Source organism: Triticum dicoccoides, chromosome 6B (assembly GCF_002162155.2).
Source record: "Triticum dicoccoides isolate Atlit2015 ecotype Zavitan chromosome 6B, WEW_v2.0, whole genome shotgun sequence".
Lineage (NCBI taxonomy): Eukaryota > Viridiplantae > Streptophyta > Magnoliopsida > Poales > Poaceae > Triticum > Triticum dicoccoides.
Genome location: NC_041391.1, coordinates 257451091 through 257468102, shown reverse-complemented (window position 1 = coordinate 257468102; position 17012 = coordinate 257451091). Strand labels below are relative to the sequence as shown.

Sequence of the window (17012 nt, the reverse complement as noted above, 5' to 3'; positions counted from 1 at the left end):
GGGGAACCGAGTGTTGCTTGTTTTTGGAAATCCCGGGGTTACCATGTGATTATCCTATGGAATGCCACCCAGGCTCAAAGGGATCATAAGATTATTCATGCTAGAAACTTACGTGTGCAGCCACAAGCCATTACGGGCTCTGGCATAGTTGAGTAAGTTGCGTCAGCTCTTGAAGAGGTAGGCTAGCACATGTATAGGGATGTAGGTGGTATTGTCTAACCGAAGTAGAGAGTTAATGCTTCAGAAAGGCTATGTCTCGATCATCCGATCATGGATGCAGTTGAGTCTTTTGGGGAAAAGTGCGCAAACCTCTGCAGAGTGTATAAACTAATCATGGTTAGCCGTGTCCCCAGATATGGACATCTTGGGTATCTAGTACTTAATCTATTGATGTGATCTCATCACGTTACTTTAATTAATTATGATGTTGGGTTAATGATGATACTTTTAATTGGGATTTGAGTTGGGGTTACCTTCTCAAATAATGGGCAACATGGGAGCAGTTAAATAATTTCATTCCATTGTTGTAGGGAAAAACTAGCTTTATGCAAAATCATGAAACTTACAGCCTCCACCAGCCAAATATTGCATTTAGAAATAGTTCTTGCATTACCATTGCTTTACAGTGTAAATATGCCAACATATTCCATGTGCTGACCCATTTCAGGCTGCAACATTTTATGTAGCACACTACTCAGACGACGAATAAGGTGCAATAGGTCATTGTTTTACACTCAGCTATGCCGTGGGACTTGATGGACTCATTTACCTTCGAAGCTTCCGCAATTATTTAGTTTAGATGGCCTTCATCCATTATATTTTTGTGTAATCATACTCTTTATGAGGACTCGATGAAATAAGTGTGTGATTCAAACTCTGTTATAATTCCTCGAGTATTGTGCGTGTCAGCATACCAATCCAAGATTGAGACTGATGCACAGAGATTTGACCGTTTGAGGTCTGGTCGCTACACGACGGTATGATCCACATCATCATCACCAATGCCAAGCACCGCTACGGAGGCCATGGAGCAGGCCCAGCTGCTATTAAGGTTCCCACCGGTAGTTGATCAGATGGATGAATGGAGAGCCACCATTAAGATTCGGATTGGCTTCGCAGAGGCTGGGGGCTCACAGCGAGCTGGCCCGTGATACGTCTACAACATATCTATAATTTATGAAGTATTCATGCCATGTTTATAATATTTTTACATGATTTTGATATGATTTGATTAGAACTAACCCAGACTGGCGTTGTTTTCAGCAGAACTACCATGATGTTGTTTTTGTAACGAAATAAAAGTTCTCGGAATGCGCTGAAAATCAACTGAGATTATTTTTGGAAAATATAAAAAATACTGGAACGAAAAGCTACCGGAGGGGAGTCCCGAGGCCACCACGAGGGTGGGGCGCGCCCTACCCCCCGGGAGGGTGCTCCTACCTCGTGGACTCCCTATGGGCCCCCTTGACGTGAAACAAATGCCAAACCCTCCTATAAATCCAGAAAACTCCAGAACAGAAGGGAGATCGGAAGTTCCGCCTCCGCAAGCCTCTGTAGCCATGAGAAATTAATCTAGGCCCTCTCCGGCACCCTTCCAGAGGGGGCCATCATCACCGGAGGCCATGGGGGAGGATCTAGGAGGGGCCATCACCGCCATGAAGGCCAAGGACCAGAGGGAGGACCTCTTCCCATCCATGAGGGAGTCCATGGATTAGGAAGCACAAGGGGGAGAACCTCTCCTTCTCTCTCGGTGGCACCGGATTGCCATCGGGAGGGGATCATCGCCGCGGTGATCGTCTTCATCAACATCACCATCTTCATCACCATCCTCATCTCTTTTACGCGGTCCACTCTCCCGCACCCCGCTATAATCCTTACTTGAACATGGTGCTTGATGCCTCATATTACGACCCAATGATGTGTTGTCATCCTATGATTTTTTGAGTAGATATCCTTTGTCTTTTGGTTGATTGATGATGTAGATTGGTACGAGTTGTATGTTTTATTTTGGTGCTGTCCTATTGTGCCTTCCGTGCCATGCACACGTGAGGGATTCCCGTTGTAGGGTGTTGCAATATGTTCATGATTCGCTTATAGTGGGTTGCTTGAGTGACAGAAGCATAAACCCGAGTACGGGGGTTGTTGCATATGGGATAAATGGAACTTCATGCTTTAATGCTATGGTTGGGTTTTACCTTAATTATCTTTAGTAGTTGCAGATGCTTGCTAGAGTTCCAATCATAAGTGCATCTAATCCAAGAAGAGGAAGTATGTTAGCTTAAGCCTCTCCCTCATATGAAATTGCAATGACGACTATCGATCTTGTTAATAATTGCCTAGGACAATTTTGCACACCGACCCATCATTATTCAACACTCGCTATTTATAATACTTAAGTAATATATTCTAACATTATGTTAACATCACCTACTTTAATACATTAGCTCTCCGATATCATGCAAAGTTATCCTCTTCATACCGTCAACGTAGTTTTATTTCTCGTTTCTAGTTGGAAGCAAACGTTCGGTCTACATAGAGTCGTATCAGTGGCATATAGGACTTGAAAGAATATTGATCTTACCTTTAGCTCCTTGTGGGTTTGACACTCCATACTAATCACTTCCGCCTTTGGAAATTTCTACGATGGTTCCCTACACTTGGGGATAATCAAGCTCTTTTCTGGCGTCATTGCCAGGGAGCAATAGCATGGGGTTGATATATTCATGCAAGCTTGTTTGATTTCTTCACTAAGTAGATTTTGTTTTCCCTTTTGTTTCTGTTTAGTTTTTGGTGAAACATACAAAAAAATTAAGAAGAATGAAAATACAAAAAGATTCACTTGCCTCATATGCCAATTTTTTTTTTCAAAAAGAGAAGTGATTGGAAAGTTATGCATTGGAGAAGTGAGGGTCGACCTTGAACACTTGTGTTCATGCTCATGGAAACAATGTAGAATTTTTCATGGAAGTTTCTTAGAAATAATTATACCCTCGTATATATTCATTGTATTATAAAAATAATGTGCCAAGCTTTGGTTTTAGGATGATTAGATTGCTTGTTTACTATGTGAAGTGCAAAAACAGAAACTTTGGCTGTAGCGCGTGAATTTACATTTTTACTGGAAAGTAAATCGGGTCTGAAACCTTTTGCACAATAATTCTATACAATTTGTTTAAATTGTCATTTTTTATATTTTTTGGAAGTACAGAAGTGTACGAAATTTCCAGATTACTATAGACTGCCCTGTTTTTGACATATTCTGTTTTCTATGTGTTGTTCACTTATTTTGATGAGTCTATGGCTAGTATCGGGGGGTATGAACCATGGTGAAGTTGGAATACAGTAGATATAATGCTAATATGAAACTGGAATGAGTTTACAACAGTACCTAAACGTAGTGATTTGCTTTATTATACTAACAGATCTCACAATGTTTTTGTTAAGTTTTGTGTGGATGAAGTGTTCGAAGAACAAGAAGTTAACGATGAGAGAAGAATAAAGAGAGGCCAGAGTTCAAGCTTGGGGATTCCCAAGGCACCCAAGTAAATATTTCAAGGATACTCAAGCATCTAAGCTTGGGGATGCCCCGGTTGGCGTCCCATCTTTCTTCTTCAACAATTATCGATATACCTTGGTTTTTGTTTTGTTCACATGATTTCTGTCCTTTGTGTTTTTCTTTTTCTTCATGAACCATGCTAGTATGAGATAGCCCTTAATTTATTTATAGAATGCGTCATGTGCTTCACTTAAATATTTTGAGTATGACCGTATAGAATGCTCTTTGTGCTTCACTTAAATCTTTTGAGTATGGTTTTATAGAATGCTTGGTGTGCTTCACTTATATATTTTGATCTTGGATATTGGTTAATCTATATTAATTGTAGAATGCTTCATGAACTTCATTTATATCTTTTGGAGTATGAATAACACTATCATCGAAAGTGGGTTTGGAAGAGTGTCAACTTTAGGAAGTAATGATCCCACTATTTTGGAGGGTGTTGAAACTTATTGTGATATTTATGAAAGTGGATTTGGAGAGGTCTTGACTTTAGTTAGTAATGATTCCATATTTCGTTAGAGGTTCCAATTGATTACAAGAATGTGTTAACCATGAAACTTGTCATCATGATTTTAATTTTCTATTGGATTGTGCCTCACATGACAGTTATTTTGTTGAGTTTTCTCCCACTATTCCGAATGAGAAGAATTTTCCTTATGTAGAGAGTAGTAAAATTTCTATGCTTGTAGATCATGAAAAGAATGCCTTATGTAATGGTTATATTGTTGAATTCATTCATGATGCTACTGAAAATCATTATGAGGGAGGAATATATGCTTGTAGGAGTTGCAATAATATCAAGTTTCCTCTCTATGTGCTTAAAGTTTTGAAGTTATACTTGTTTTGCCTTCCTATGGTAGTTGATTCTTGTTCCCATAAGTTGTTGGCTCACAAAATCCCTAGGCATAGGAAGTGGGTTAGACTTGAATGTGCTAGTCATATGCTTCAAGATGCTCTCGTTGTGTTTTCATTCTTATCTTTCATATGAGCATCATTGAAACCATCATGCCTAGCTAAAAGGCATTAAAGAAAAGCGCTTGTTGGGAGAAAACCCAATATTTACCATTAATGTTTTTGTGTGTTCACATGATTAAGCTAGTGTAGTAATCATGTTTTATAGCTTTTGTTTCAATAAAGTGCCAAGTAAGACCTTTGGGATAGCTTATAGTGATAATTAGAAACTTTTGCGCCTAGTAAATTAGTTTTGATAATTCACAGAAACATTATTTTGATCTGAATCTTTTTATATGGATTGGTACGCAAATTTCTGAGCTTTTCCTAATTTTCCTGGAATTTTGGGGTAGCAGAAGTATGGTTGTTGTTCAGATCATTACAGACTGTTCTGTTTCTGGCAGATTTTTTTTCAATGCATAGTTTGCTTGTTTTCTAGTTTATATGGCTTATATTTATCAATAGAAATTGTAGAAATGATATGGTACAGTAGGAATTGTGTGAGAACAATTATGAATCTTGTATTTAAAGTACCAAAGTGAATGGTTTACTCTTTATCATACTAACCCATCTCACGAAGTTCCGTTAAGTTTGTGTGATTGAAGTTTTCAAGTTTTGGGTGAGATATCGATATGAGGACAATAAGGAGTGGAAAGACCCTAATATTGGGGTTGCCCAAGGCACCCCCAGGTAATGTTCAAGAAAGACTCAAGCACCTAAGCTCGGGGATGCCCCGGACGGCATCCCCTGTTTCGTCTTCAAAATCATCGGTATACCTTACTCGGAGCTATATTTTTATTCGTCACATGATATGTGTTTTGCTTGGAGCATATTTTCATTTTACTTGCTGTTTGAATAAAATCATTGGATCTGAAATCTTGAATGAGAGAGAGAGTCCTCCCAGGGCTAGTTAATTATTTGACTACTCATTGTTTTCACTTATATCTTTTTGGAGTGGTTTGACATTTACTAACGTGCTTCACGTATATCCTATGAGTAAATGATTGAATGAATTGAATATCATAATTCTGAATTTATATATGTTTCATATGCTTATACCATGGGGAGTAATGACTTCACACATAATAAGCATAGATGGTAAATTTATTCAAAGTTAGCAAACGTAGTATTTATCACCTGAACAATTCATGAAAGAATATTGAAGGAAGAGAGATTTCACGTATAAATATACTATCTTGGACATCTTTTGTAACTATGAGCACTCATTTAAATATGACATTCTAAAAAGTTGATGTTGGACAAGGAAGACAACTTAATGGTTTATGTTTTCTTATATCTGAATAGACGTTATATTGTCTTGGATCATCCAACATGTTGAGCTTGCCTCTCACTCTCATGATAGACAAGTTCCGTGCACCAAGTAGAAATACTACTTGTGCTTCCAAACATCCCTTAAACCAGTTTTGCCATGAGAGTCCACCATACCTACCTATGGATTGAGTAAGATCCTTCAAGTAAGTTGTCATCGGTGCAAGCAATAAAATGGCTCTCTAAATATGTATGATCTATTAGTGTGAAGAAAATAAGCTTTATACGAACTTGTGATAGGGAAGAAATAAAAGTGATGGACTGCATAATAAAGGTCTTTATCACAAGCGACAATATCAAGTGACATTCATTTGCATTAAGATTTCATGCATCCAAACATAAAAAAGCATAACAACCTCTGTTTCCCTCTACGAAGGGCCTATCTTTTACTTTTATCTTCTACCCTTATACAAAAGTCTTGGTGATCATCACCTTTCCTTTTTAGACTTTTTCCTTTGGCAAGCACTTTGTGTTGGAGCGATCCAGATATATATATCCACTTGGATGTAGGTTTTCATACAATATTATTTTTGACATTACCCTTGAGGTAAAAGGTTGGGAGGTGAAACCATAAGCCCCTATCTTTCTTTGTGTCCGATTAAAACTTTGAACCCATAAGTATCACATGCGTGTTAGCAATTGTGAAAGATTAAATGATAGTTGGGTATGTGGAGTTTTTGAATCAAAGCTCTTACATAGACCCTTCCTGAAAATAAGATGAATTGCAATTGTTTGACGACTAAGAACATAGTTCGTTAGTTTTCAAGAAATTTTATGATCTATACTTTAGCATGTGAATAGCTTGTTACTTGATCGTGAGAAGTTTTATGAGTTGAGCTACTGTTATGATATATAATGATGCTAGAAAAGGTGACTGAATTTATCATTGATCAAACGTGTTCACTTGCTAGCATTCACATTTCATAAATTATTTCTTTTATCATTTACCTACTCAAGGACGAGCATCAATTAAGCTTGGGGATGCTGATATGTCTCTAACGTATCAATAATTTATGAAGTATTCATGCCATGTTTATAATTATTTTACATGATTTTGGTATGATTTGATTAGAACTAACCCGGACTGACGCTGTTTTCAGCAGAACTACCATGGTGTTGTTTTTGTGCAGAAATGGAAGTTCTCGGAATGCACTGAAAATCAACGAAGAATATTTTTGGAAAATATAAAAATACTTGAACGAAAAGCTACCGGAGGGGAGTGCCGAGGCCACCACGAGGTTGGGGGCGTGCCCTACCCCCCGGGAGGGTGCTCCTACCTCGTGGACTCCCTATGGGCCCCCTCTGCAAGCCTCTGTAGCCACGAGAAATCAATCTAGGCCCTCTCCGGCACCCTGCCGGACGGGGCCATCATCACCGGAGGCCATGGGGGAGGATATCGGAGGGGCCATCACCGCCATGAACGCCATGGACAAGAGGGAGGACCTCTCCCCATCTAGGGGGATTCCATGGAGGAGGAAGCAGAAGGAGGAGAACCTCTCCTTCTCTCTCTCCGTGGTGTCGGAGTGCCATCGGGAGGGGAATCATCGTCGCGGTGATCGTGTTCATCAACATCACCATCCTCATCTCTTTTACACGGTCCACTCTCCTGCACCCCGCTGTAATCCCTACTTGAACATGGTGCTTTATGCCTCATATTATGATCCAATGATGTGTTGCTATCCTATGATGTTTTGAGTAGATAGCCTTTGTCTTTGGGTTGATTGATGATCCAGATTGGTATGAGCTGTATGTTTTATTTTGGTGTTGTCCTATTGTGCCTTCCGTGCCACGCACATGTGAGGGATTCCCATTGTAGAGTGTTGCAATACGTTCATGATTCGCTTATAGTTGGTTGCTTGAGTGATAGAAGGATAAACCCAAGTAAGGGGGTTGTTGCGTATGGGATAAAGGGGACTTCATGCTTTAATGCTATGGTTGGGTTTTACCTTAATGATCTTTAGTAGTTGTAGATGCTTGCTAGAGTTCTAATCATAAGTGCATATGATCCAAGAAGAGAAAGTATGTTAGCTTATGTCTCTCCATCATATGAAATTGCAATTACTACAACCGATCTTGTTAACAATTGCCTAGGACAATTCCGCACATCGACCCATCACTATTCCACACTCGCTATTTATAATAATTAAGTAATATATTCTAATATCTATTTATATAAAAAAGTGATTGATGGCTAACCAGAGAAAAGAAAATTAGGCTAGAAATTACCACAAAAATTAAAAACATCTGACCGTATATTTAATACGTAAAAACTTTGTCACCGTTAGATTAGATTTAACTTGAAAATTACCCACCATTGCCATTATAATGCAGCAAATCGCCCCTTTCCTCATGGCAAACAAGAAGAAACGAGCTAAAAAAATATCACAACAAACCCTAGCTTGCTACGCCATCCTCATGGCCATTGCCTTGGCGGCTTTCAGCCGAAGACCAAGCGCAGATAGGGCTGGAAGGCACATGTCGCCTCCGAGGTGGCTTGCTTTACCAATATGCAGCGTGAGCAGCGGTCAAGGGCAAGGTATGTACCTTGACCGCTTCTTCCCAAATATCCAACCATACGCTGATCAATTCATGCATGTTGTTCTGTCTTTTTGCCATATCCTATACGCTAATCTCACAATCCATCTTTTGATCCGTCCCATATTCTTTACACAAATCTCACAATCTCATAAACAAAACTCACCATAGGTTCAACTCATAGCATCACATGCCACCCTCCAACTTTTTTACTTGATGTTCTTACGGATAATTATTGTTATTCCAAATCAATATACATCGCCATGATGGCTTTCCCTAAAAAAGAACTCCCACGAGCAAGGGCCCCAAACTCCTCGATTGTGCCATCGGCTCCATCAGGTTTTCCCTAAAAAAAAAAGAACACTCATGAGCGAGTGCCCCAATCTCCTCGACTGTGTGCCGTTGGTTCCATCAGGTGAGCAGATCACCTCTAGCAGCTGGACCATCTGCAGAGACCATATAGAACTGACATAAAGTTTAATCTTTTCTTAAAAGTAAGAGCAGAAACGACAGTACAACTTATGTCTTCAATTCAAGGAATGACAACACAATCAAAGAGCTTTTCATTCATGTCAAATAGCTTTTTAAACTTGTCCTAAGTTCCCCTTGTGGATTTTCAGTCATTATTGTACATCAACTTCTCATCCTCAATTGCAATCTGATCTTATTCTTAGAGTTCAATCTTTCTTAACATCAAGAACAGAATCAGTAGTATAATGCACGTGTTCAATTCAAGGTGTGACAACACAATCAAATGCTTTTAAGTTCAGAAAGAGGTGGAAAAACTACATGCACAATATCAGATCCGACGACTCCATGTTCGCTTTACATCAATGGGAGGAAAGGTAGACACGGATATAAAAAATGGTCCCGGGCCTTATGTATTTGGAATGGATGGCCAAAAATATCACAGATAGGTACTCTACTACCTTAAGGTAAAGATAAACCACACACAGCGCAGTTGCACACCTATGCCACTACAAATGAGGTAAGAATCAGGATTGACACGTCAACATCAGAAGATAAAAGGGAGTCAATAGATCCTCACACTGTAGAGGGCCTGAAAAATATATTGGATAAAGATAATAGACTAGCAAAAACACTCAGAATGGCAAGGGATAAATTCGAGGAAGGTGACTATCCACGTGAGATTAACACGACATGACATGCCATCTGCAACTGAAGTAGCGGCCTTGAACTATCACGACGTGAGGTTAACACGACATGACATGCCATCTACAACTGAAGTAGCAGCATTGATTGTGAATGATACAATAGAGAATGGAAAAGGACATGATATCATTGTTCAGTACAAAGACATGAGACCAAGAAGAATATCGGAGAACCATTCAAAATACATGGATGTGCAGTATCGATTGTTACTCCCCTAGGAGAAGATGGGTACAGAGGAAATATACATTACGCAATAGAAGAAGGTGCAAAATGCAAGAGAAAGCATGTAAACACTTACTGGTGTGTGAAAAGCTTAAATTGTAGTTCAATATGGATGCCTTTGTATGCATTTTGCAGTAGTGCGGTACAAATAGACTGCATCAAAAGACATAAAGGAAACCTAAGAACGCAATTATATGCTTGCTTGCAAGACACAATAGACAGAGAAGATACAAGGGCTGCCTAGGTAAGAAGGACAATACTATTGTCGTGCGCCATCCAGCTTCACAGATAGCCCAAGATACAAAGCATAAGACTACTAAGATGCTATCGCAATATGTAGGTGGGCTGGATACATAGACCTATTTGTCACATTCAATCTTTGCTACAGAAAGTAGGCATAGCAGCATCATAAAGACCTGGTATTGTTGACCGGGGTGATCTACATAAAGCTCAAAGAGTTCATGAGAAATGTAAGAGAAAGGGAATATTTGGAAACACACTCGCAAGTAATGCCGTACCGACTTGATCACACATGTTATTTTCTTTTCTATAGCAAATGAACTAACAGCGAGGATGATGTGGTCAAGAACATAGTCTACACAGAAATATCCTGAAGGTAGGAACTAAAAATACACTTACAGATGCTACTAGCCTTTTTAGATAGCCATAAAGCCCATAAGTAGATGGAACGAAACTACTTTTTCTATGCTAACATGATATGACGGAACATAACCATAAGAAGATGGAACTAAACTGATTTTTCTATGCTAACATGATATGACGGCAGATATGATGTAATGCTCCCAGAATTATTGGAAACATGCATCAACATTCGATGATAATAGCCCAATAATACCAATTGCCAATGCTATATATATTTTGATATTTGAAACTTATTCTACTGAACATGACAATAGTTACAGCATCCACGGATTGTTATAGTTAATATGTAAAATGTAATAGCACCTATTTTCATATTCACTTACTGAAAATAATTCTATCTTTGGGAAATTGTAAAATTATAGCAAAGCACAAATTAATTAATTACATATTAAGTCTACAAATGAATGGGGGCAGGGGGCCTGACATTGTCGATGCCGGTCCAATGTACGGAAAAAAGTGGAGGGGCATAGATAAATTTACATCTTTCAGTAACAAGTTGTACCTTAATGCACATTATATTAGTTTAGCCGTACACATGAAGAGAAATGATAAGAACCAAGAAAAAATATGATAAATGCATGAAAATGGAGAAGTGGGGACATACAGGTGGAAGAATGAGTCGCCGAAATCAGGCTACCTCTATCGAGGATCAAGGCGACCTGCTGGGCTGTCTTGCTCGGGGACAGCTACAATGCGATGTGGATCCAAGCTCGCTGTAGCAGACGAGATCCATGCCCATATCACCTCCAAGGACGACGACAACGATACTGTGAAGATCGACAAGCTCACCTCCTCCATCGCGTAGATTGACTGGATGTGCGCAAAGAAACATTTGAGCTACAGGTTCAGATATAATTACCATAGAGGATGATTCAGATAAAGATTGCGAACAAAACTATACACATGTCAAAAGGACTACCGACAAGAAACCGCGAAGAGTTGTGAAAAGAAACAAATCTAACAGTGAGGTCAAAAGTACATACTTTCTTGTATTGTTTTTAAGATAAACACAAAGTTCCATTCTGTGTTCTAATTTGGATCAATATAAATTAATATACCGATATAGTACTAATTTTGATTGGTATGTCTGCTCATACATATACTTACATTTTAAAATTTTCACGAACTTATTACTAGCTACTATGTACTAAACCACTTACGAAAAAAAATCATATGTTTTTCCGAGATTAGAAAGAAAAATTATGAAATGTTTACCACTAAAAGTCATTTCGTTGATTACATTATATTGGTTCAACCACACAACCATAGGAAAAGGATAAGAAAAAGGGGATGAATTACAAAGGAAAAATAGGGACCTTCAGGTCTAGCATTGAAGAATGTTACCGCTGTGAAGGATGAGGGTGATGTGCCGGACTACCTCGAGCAGAAATAGAAACGATGTGTCTGCTTTGCGCACTTGTGAAAGAAAACGTAGCCAGCAATCTCATACTCAAGCTAGATGCAAGAGGGCTGCAGGTCCGCAGGAGATCAAATCAATGACCAAAGAAACTGCACGGACGCCACCGCCGCCCTTTACAAGCCTAGACGACCGAAGAGGCGTCCGAGGACAGAGACAAGCCGCCGTCCATGCTAAACATGTGTGCCATAACCAGCTGCGGGGGTGGCTCCAGGTGAGGAAGATAAACCTCCATGAAGTGAATCAGCAAAGAAAACTGATGGGAGATATCCAGCAGCAGCAATTTTTGAGTGAGAAGCAAGATTTAGGAAAAGAGAAAGGGGATTGGAGGAGATGGATGGGGAAAATAGGAACGGAGAAGTCAAGAAGTCTATAGAACAGGAAAGTGGAGAATAATAATGGTGGGACCCATTAAACTAATGACGTTTTGGGGTAGTACACACACCCTTGGTACTATGAGTGGCGTCCGTGCACGAACCTTTTGTAGCGTTGTGCACGTTTATAAAAACGAATACATACCAGCAAAGTTTATATGGATATCAAGACTATAAAAATATAAATCAATTTCAGTAAAAAATAATAAATAAATATACCAATATAATTAAGTTTTGACTACATTAAAACAAAAGCACTACTCTCTCCGTTCCAATTTAGTTGTTGATGTGTACTAAATCAGCGACAACTATTATGTAATAAAGAAAGTAATAAATTTCAAGAGGGGCGTTTTGGCACCCAGGAGCATATGCTCCTGGTTTTTAAAATGTGCTCTGAACGTATATTGAAATGTCACAAAATTCTAAAAAGAATGTTTTGTGCGTACATCTTGACATTTTACGTACTCACAAAGTCGTTTCGTCAAAAGACGACAATTTTTTTGTCACGTGTGAAAATGACAAAATTCAGTGTTAAAAAGGAGTTTTCACGAGATATTTCTTTGTCTTTTTACACAAGCCACAGAAAATACCGTTTTTTCACAAAACTTAGCGTGCGCACATAGAATATCGATTTGTACGCATCAAATTTTTATTTGGAATTTTTGACATTTTAAAATATTTTCCCGATGGCAGGAGCATATGCTCCCACGTGCCAAAGTTAACTTCCGATAAATTTCTATTTATAAAAAAACTAAGCAACATGATAAAATTTTTAGCAAAAATATATAGATATAATTTGAAGAATGCAGTCGATCTTAAGACTAGAACGTACAAATATAATTTCAAAAATACTGTCGATTATAAAGCTACATTTAATTAGTATGGAAAATGAGAATGGACAACACATATATTCATATACCAATAAAAACCAACATACCAAAGAAAAAAAGTTCACAAAATAATACTTGATAATATTATCACATTTGGTTTAAATTTTCTATGGACAAATTACATAATATTTTCTCCAAAATTAACTTCAAAAAATCCTAGCCCGCGCATCGAGCGGGCCACTTTGCTAGTTATGATAACAGCACCTACTTTTATACTTTAGCTCTCCGATATCATGCAAAGTTATCCTCTTCATACCCACAACGTAGTTTTATTTCTCGTTCCTAGTTGGAAGCAAACGTTCGGTGTACGTAGAGTCGTATCAGTGGCAGATAGGACTTGAGAGAATATTGATCTTACCTTTAGCTCCTTGTGTGTTTGACACTCCATAATTATCACTTCCACCTTTCGAAATTGCTACGATGATTCCCTACACATGGGGATTATCAGCCCGCCGCGGCCTCCCCAAGCGACAATAACGGAAGCGGCCACCCCCACTGTACAGCCCCCACCACGGCAACCAGCGCGTGAGCTGCGGAATCAAGAGCCCGATGACGTCTCGATTGCCTATTCGGACCCTCGAGCATGTCCGGGCCAACGGCGAGCCCCGAAAGACATGCGGAAGGGAGGCGCGCGTGTCGTCATCAAGCGACGTCGCGACGACCACCGTCGGACCGATGGGTGCGGTGGTTCTGACGTCCACGAGCCTGCGCTTGAGGATAGCGGGTGCCTGCCTTTCGAGGTTGGGTGCCCTGCCATTAGTCGTGAGCTATGGCAAGTCCGTTGGCCATCCGCTCGCACGTTCAAGCCAGAGATACCCAAGTAGTATGATGGGAGGTTGAACCCGGCAGAGTTCTTGAGCATCTACACCAGCAATGTTCCAGCTGCCGGAGGAAGAGTTGAGAAGGTGTCTCCAAACAATTTCCCTTTGGAACTCAAGTCTAACGTGAGGTCTTGGTTGATGCACCTACCGGAGAACTCCATTTCATCATGGGCCGACCTGTGCCATGAGTTCATTGGCGCCTTGACGAGCGGCCACCAAGAATCAGGATGGCCTAGTGACTTGCAGCTTCTCCAACGGAAAGAGGGACAGACTCTTCGCAAGTATTTATAGAGATTCAGCATAGTCCACAGAAATATCCCAAATAACCACCCGGCAGCTGTGATACCTGCCTTCCAATCCAATGTGCGCCACCCCATGATACGCTCCAAGATGAACGTGTGGTTGCCCAAGACTGTGAAGGAGCTTTACATCTTGGTCGACAAGTGCGCTCGGATGGAGGAGGGGAGGAAACTCCCAGGAGAGGAAGATTGCATTGACATCGACTCAGAGGATGACGATGAATCCACCAGTCAGAAGAAGAAGAACAAGAAGCACAACATGAGGCGCAAGGATAAGGCAGTGATGACCGTCGAAGGATCGGGCACGCTTAGTACTGGCAGGAAGGCTAAGGCCGAAGCTCCCGGCAAGGAAGCTGCCATGTGCATTGACTGCCGGGAGGCTGTGGCTGTCGAGAGGGCTGGGAAAGGCGATGGGCTGTATTGCAAGATCCATCGGACCAAAGGCCACAATCTCCAAGAGTATCATCAGGCTGAGCAGCTCATCAAGAAGCAGAGGGCTGAATATGAGAAGCGTGATAAGGAGAAATGTCAGAACGGCACTGGCGGGAAGTGCCGAGGCGGTGAAGCAAATCACCCCAGCAAGGCTTTTTGGAACCAAGGGAAACCCACCAGGGTCCGAGAGAGGGAAGTTTGCAATGATGAGAGTGATGGAGGGGATGAAGACGAAACCAGCGAGCAGGAATTTCAGAAGGGCACGGACGCCCTGTGCATTGACGGGGGTGCATCTCTGCACTCCTCTCACCGCCAATTTAAACGGTGGGTGCGTGAGGTCAATGTCGTGGAGTCAGCGGCAGAGTCTCGGAAGCCGCTCAAATGGTCACGCAGTCCCATCATCTTTGACGAAGAGGACCATCCTGACCGCACCACTGCAGTAGGATGTTTGTCGTTGTTTGTATCTCCAACGATTCGCAACCTCAATGTCACAAACATGTTGGTTGACAGCGGGGCCTGGTTGAATCTGATTTCCCCAATGTTATCAACAAGCTTCAGATAGCGGAGGAAGAACTAAAGGCCATGGGCACGTATTGCTACCTCTTGAGCTTGCATTGGTTTTTCCCTTGAAGAGGAAAGGGTGATGCAGCAAAGTAGAATAAGTATTTCCCTCAGTTTGAGAACCAAGGTATCAATCCAGTAGGAGATAACGCACAAGTCACTGAATACCTTCACAAACAATCAACAAACTTGCACCCAACACGATAAAGGGGTTATCAATCCCTTCATGACTACTTGCAAAAGTGAGATCTGATACAGATAGATAAATAGTAAAGTAAATATTTTTGGTATTTTTGGTTTATAGATCGGAAAGTAAAAGATTGCAAAATAAATAAACAGCGACGAAAATTGGCAAGTTGACAGGAAACAAATATGATGTAAAATAGACCCGGGGGCCATAGGTTTCACTAGTGGCTTCTCTCAAGATAGCAAATAATATGGTGGGTGAACAAATTACTGCCGAGCAATTGATAAAAGAGCGCATAATTATGATGACATCTAAGGGAATGATCATGAATATAGGCACCACGTCCGTGTCAGGTAGACCGAAATGATTCTGCATCTACTACTATTACTCCACACATCGACCGCTATCCAGCATGCATCTAGAGTATTAAGTTCATAAAGAACGGAGTAACGCATTAAACAAGATGACATGATGTAGAGGAATTAACTCAAGCAATATGATGAAAACCCTATCTTTTTATCGTCGATGGCAACAATACAATACGTGCCTTGCTACCCGTACTGTCACTTGGAAAGGTCACCGCAAGATTGAACCCAAAGCTAAGCACTTCTCCCAATGCAAGAAAAAACAATCTAGTAGGCCAAACTAAACCAATAATTCGAAGAGATTTGCAAAGTTATCAAATCATGCATATAAGAATTCAGAGAAGACTCAAATATCATGGATAATCTGATCATAAATCCACAATTCATCGGATCTCGGCAAACACACTGCAAAAGAATATTACATCAAATAGGTCTCCAAGAACATCGAGGAGAACATGGTATTGAAAATCAAAGAGAGAGAAGAAGCCATGTAGCTACTAGCTATAGACCCGGAGGTCTGTGGTAAACTACTCACGCTTCATCCTAAGGGTAATGTGTTTACGTAGAAGCCCTCCGTGATCGAATCCCCCTCCAGCAGGACACCGGAAAAAGTCCCTAGATGGGATCTCATGGGTACAGAAGGTTGCGGCGGTGGAAAAGTGGTTTCGTGGCTCCCGTGATGTTTTTGGGGTATAAGAGAATATATAGGCGAAGGAACTAGGTTAGGAGACCCACGAGGGGCCCACAAAGTAGGGGGCGCGCCCTACCCCTTGGGTGCTCCCTCCACTCTCTTGGCCGCGTTGTTGCGTCTCCGACTTCATCTCCAAGTCTACTGGTTTGCTTCTGGTCCAAGAAATATCATAGCGAAAGTTTCATTCCGTTTGGACTCCGTTTGGTATTCCTTTTCTGCGAAACTCTAAAATAGGATAAAAATAGAAACTGGCACTAGGCTCTCGATTAATAGATTAGTCCCAAAAATAATATAAAATAGCATATAAATGCATATTAAACATCCATAATAGGTAATATAATAGTATGGAACAATCAAAAATTATAGATATGTTGGAGACGTATCAATCATCCCCAAGCTTAATTCATGCTCGTCCTCGAGTAGGTAAATGATAAAAACAGAATTTTTTATGTGGAATGCTACCTAACATATTTATCCATGTAATTCTCTTTATTGTGGCATGAATGTTCACATCCATAAGATTCAAAATAAAAGTTTAATATT

The 17012-nt window shown here is 40.3% G+C and overlaps 1 long non-coding RNA gene across 2 annotated transcripts; it reads right to left on the bottom strand.

The window, feature by feature from the left end:
* Positions 1-8461: 8461 nt before the first annotated feature.
* Positions 8462-12226, bottom strand: LOC119320104. Of its 2 annotated transcripts, none has more exons than XR_005154795.1 (4): positions 11749-12226; positions 11037-11242; positions 9846-9922; positions 8462-8839 (listed from the first exon to the last, which is right to left on the bottom strand). It is a non-coding gene; the product is annotated as an uncharacterized LOC119320104 (long non-coding RNA). The 2 variants fall into 2 exon arrangements; XR_005154796.1 differs by having other exon boundaries at positions 8462-8820.
* Positions 12227-17012: the final 4786 nt, after the last annotated feature.